Here is a 5000-nt window from a genome sequence, read left to right on the forward strand (position 1 = left end):
GAGGCGCTCTCAGGCCAGCCGAGAGACATAGTTCCTCCAGCGTGTCTTAGGTCTTCCCCGGGGCCTCCTCCCGATGGGACATGCCCAGAACATCTCTGTTGGGAGGCCTCTCAGTTGGTCTCTCTCTCGATGTGGAGGAGCAGCGGGTCTACTCCGAGCTCCTCCCGAGTGACTGAACTCCTCACCCTATCTCTAAGGGAGCGCCCAGCCACCCTACGGAGGAAACTCATTTCAGCCGCTTGTATCCGGGATCTCATCCTTTCAGTCATGACCCAAAGCTCATGACCATTGGTGAGAGTAGGAACAAAGATCAAGCTCCTTCTTCACCATGACAGACCAGTACAGCCACCGCATTACTGCAGAAGCTGCACCGATCCTTCTGCAGATCTCTCGTTCCATCCTTCCCTCACTCATGAACAACTCATGAATACTTAAACTCCTCCACCTCAACCAGGGTGATGGTTCAGTCCCCCCCCTGGCCTCTGCTTCCTCAATGGAAGACTCGTTGGCGGGATTGAGGAGGTCCTCAAAATATTCCTTCCACTGACCGACAGTATCCCCAGTCGAGGTTAGCAGGTTCCCACCAGCACTGTATACGGTGTTGGCAGGGCACTGCTTCCCTTTTCTGAGGCGTCAGACGGTTTGCCGGAACCTATTTGAGGCCATCCAATATTTCTTTTCTATGGCCTCCCCGAACTCCTTCCAGACCCGAGTTTTTGCTTGCACAATCCCCCGGGCAGCGGCCTGCTTGGCCCACCGGTACCTGTCAGCTGTCTCAGGAGTCCCACGAGCCAACCAAGCCCGATAGGACTCCTTCTACAGCTTGACGGTATCCCTTACTTCCGGTGTCCACCATCGGGTCCGGGGGTTGCCACCACGACATGCACCGGAGACTTTACGGCATCGGCCAAAGAGGTAGAGAACATAGTCCACTTGGACTCAATGTCTTCAGCCTCCCTCAGGATCTGGTCAAAGTTCTGCTGGAGGTGGGAGTTAAAGACCTCCCTGACAGGGGTCTCTACCAAACGTTCCCAACAGACCCTCATGGTACATTTGGGCCTGTCAAGTCTGTCTGGCCTCCTCCCCTGCCAACGGATCCAACTCACCACCAGGTGGTGATCAGTTGACAGCTCCACCCCTCTCTTCACCCAAGTGTCCAAGACATGTGGCCGGAGATCAGATGATACAACCACAAAGTCGATCATCGACCTCTGCCTTAGGGTGTTCTGATCAATCAATCATTTCAATCAATCATTTTTATTTATATAGCGCTTTTAACAACACAGGTTGCATCAAAGCACTGTACAGTATAAAGTAGAAGAGTACAATGATAGGGATGTATAATGACGAGAGTGACCAATTTCTTATTAAATGCAGAGACGGTCTCTGTAATCAATTCAACGTTAAATCACTAGAAGTTAAGTGTCCCCAACCAAGCAAGCCAGAGGCAACAGCGGCAAGGAAACAAAACCCCATGCATACAGAATGGAGAAAAAAAAACCTTGGGAGAAACCAGACTCAGTTGGGGTCAGTTCTCCTCTGACCGGACGACCAGCACTTAACTTCCAGTTCAATTTTAAACGCAGCTGTGTCAGGTAGTGTAAATGACTTAGTGTGTGTGTGTGTATGTGTGTGTGTGCATCAGGATCTGGTGATTGGTCCACGGGGCGCATCTAGGTGTTCTGGTCTCTGATGAACATAATCTCTGGGTGCTGATCCACCATCTAGTCTGGATACAAACTGTGAAAACAGATTGAGAAAGAGACATGTCTGATGCCACGTTTACTGGTGGACACCCTTATGCTTGAACATGGTGTTCGTTATGGACAGACCGTGAATAGCACAGAATTCCAACAACAGAACACCACTCTAGTTTAGATCGGGTCCCAATCACGCCCCTCCAGGTGTCACTAGCATCACCAATGTGATTGTTAAAGTGCCCCAGCAGGACGATAGAGTCCCCGGTTGGAGCACTTTCCAGCACCCCTCCCAAGGACGCCAAGAAGGCCGGGTACTCTACACTGCCATTCGGCCCGTAGGCACAAATGACAGTGAGAGTCCTCCCCCCAACCCGAAGTCGCAGGGAGGCGACCTTCTTGTCCACCGGGGTAAACTCCAACACATCGCAGCTAAGCTGGGGGGCTATGAGCCGCCTCTCACTGCGGGCAACACCAGAGTAGTGAAGAGTCCAGCCCCTTTCGAGGAGATGGGTTCCAGAGCCCAAGCTGCGCGAGGAGGTGAGACCGACTATCTCTAGCCGATATCTCTCTACCTCCTGCAACAACTCAGGCTCCTTCCCCCCCACAGAGGTGATGTTCCATGTCCCTAAAACCAGATTCTGTGTCCAGGGGTTGGGTTGCCGAGGTCCCTGCCTTCGACTGCCGCCCAAACCTCAATGCACCGGCCCCTTACGGTCCCTCCTGTAGGTGGTGGGGCAAGACCCAGCCACCAGGTGCTCGCATGCTGGCCCCAGCCCCAGGCCTGGCTCCATGGAAGGGCCGTCCGGGCGACGTTGCGACTCCATTATTGTTATTGTTTTCCATAAGGGGTGGGGTAGACCGCTCTTTGTCTGGCTTGTCACCTAGGACCTGTTTGCCTTGAGAGACCCTACCAGGAGCATATAGCCCCAGACAACCTAGCTCCTAGGGTCATTCAGGCACTCAAACCCCTCCACCACGTTAAGGTGGAGATCCTAGGAGGGGTCTAAAACCATATAAAACACAAATATTTGTAGTGCATTTTTTCTTGGTTATGCAAACATAATGATTTATTATATATGAAAACATTATTTCTGAATTTTATTAGATATAAAAAAAAAATTCAATATATTAATTTTACTTTCTTGGTTATGTTAATATGTGAATTAAATGCAGCTAAAACACAGATATTTGAATTAAAGAGAATTATTACAAACAGTGTGATATATTATATATATTTATCATTATTTCTGAATGTACAAAACATTAATCCCCTGAACGTTTCTTCTTTGTTGAATATTAGAAGAACAGTAATATAAAATGTCAGAATTGAAATGTGTATTCTTGTAAATATTCATAAATAATTGATATTGTGTGTGTATTTATATATGCATAATAAATATACAGTACGCACACATATATTATGCGAAACCTTTATTCTTGTATGCAATTAATCATTTGACAGATCTAAAATAAAGCTATAAAAGCATCTAGATGCAGATTGTTTTGAAGTGTCTGCTCCACAATATAATCTCTCACTGACCCATAATGCACCTGGAGCTGTAATGAGTGTGAGATGTACTTCAGCATTTCTCTCTCTCTGAATGTGTGAGTGTGTGTGTGTGTGTGTGTGTGTGTGTGTGTGTGTGTGTGTGTGTGAGAGTGTGTGTGTGTGTGTGTGTGTGTGTGTGTGAGTGTGAGAGTGTGTGAGTGTCAGAGTGTGTGCTGAAAGCAGATCTTCTGTCACTTCGTCTGATATCTGGTTAACTTGCTAAAGCAGGCTGGTGTCTCTGTTTGTCTGTTTTCTAATCTTATCTCCATGCCAATGATATCAGCTTCATGCACACGACTAAAAAAATCTGTCTCTTACTTAGTGTCCTTGTCTTGTTTTCTAGTATCAATATCTAAACATTCTTGAATCAAAATAGAAATATTTATTTCACTCTGTAAGAAAAAAAGATTTAAGATATTAAGTCTTAAAAAATATAAAATAAATATATATATATATATATATATATTTTTTAATATTATATTATATATTTTCCTTAAAACAAACAAAAATATCTACCTTATTTCACTGTTTAAGTAAAATGATTTAAGATATTAAGTCTTGTTTTCTGTAAAAAAAAAATTAAATGTTAAAAAAATTATATATTTTCCTTAAAAAGCAAAAGCAAAAGTATCTATCCAATAGGGCAAGAAAAATAATCTTGTTTAGCCTTTGAATTAATATTATTTTTCTTATCCCATTGGCAGATGTTTTAGGATTGTTTTTTATAAGCAAACGTAACCAATTATTATTATTGTCACGGTTATGTGGTAAGCACGAGAGCACACAACTCGCGTAAACGAAAATAAAGGGTTTAATCCAAAAATGGCAAAATAAAGATACAATGGCAGGCAGGTAGGTAGAACAGGCAGGCAGGATAAACACAGGCATGGACATCGGGTAAGGACCTTGACGATCGGACCAACTGAACTGAAAACACAGGACTTAAATACACGGGGTAATTGACTACACTGACGACACACAGCTGATGACAATGATACAATTAACACAGAGGGAAGGCAGGGCACAGGGAGCACATGGCATGAGACGAAAAACAAACAAAGAGTCCAGAGTCGTGACATTACCCCCCCTCCCGGAAGGTGCGTCCTCGCACCTAAAGGGTAACATCAAATAAAAACAAACAAAAACCAAAATGACTAGGATTTGGGGATACCGGGTCTTGGGAGGAGGTTCTGGTGGAGGACGGGTCCCCAGGAGGGGGCAGGCAGAAGGGTCCAAGGAGGTGTAGATGGAGGGAGGAGCCAGGAAGGTGGTGGAGGAGAAGACTGAGCCGATGGACGGAGAGCCGATGGAGGAAGAGCCATGGGGTGACGTAGCCATCGGCGCTGGAGGTCCCATGGGGCGATGCCGCAGGCAGGTGGCGAGGAGACACGGAGACGAGAGGAGCCGGGAGGACGCGAGGCGGAGCCAGAGCGACTGAGGATGGGAAGCTGGAGGGACTGAGGAGAGCCTGACAGAGCCGGTGGGATGGAGGGACGAGGCGGCCGGAGGAGAGGAATCCCGAGGCGACGGATGGTCGACGACAGACCAAGGCGGAGCCGGAGGGACGATGGAGCCTGGTGGAGCTGGTGGACTGACGGACCACGGTGTAGAGGAGGGAGCTAGGAGCCCAGGGGAGCCGACGGGTCACGAGCCGAGGAGGAGTCTGGGTCTCGGAGGCAGGACGGCGAGGCGAGGGATCCTTCACCGACGGCGATGGAGACCGGCAGACCAGTGGCGAGCTCCTGATGGAG

The sequence above is a fragment of the Puntigrus tetrazona genome, chromosome 8 (assembly GCF_018831695.1).
Source record: "Puntigrus tetrazona isolate hp1 chromosome 8, ASM1883169v1, whole genome shotgun sequence".
In the NCBI taxonomy this organism is placed as follows: Eukaryota; Metazoa; Chordata; class Actinopteri; order Cypriniformes; family Cyprinidae; genus Puntigrus; species Puntigrus tetrazona.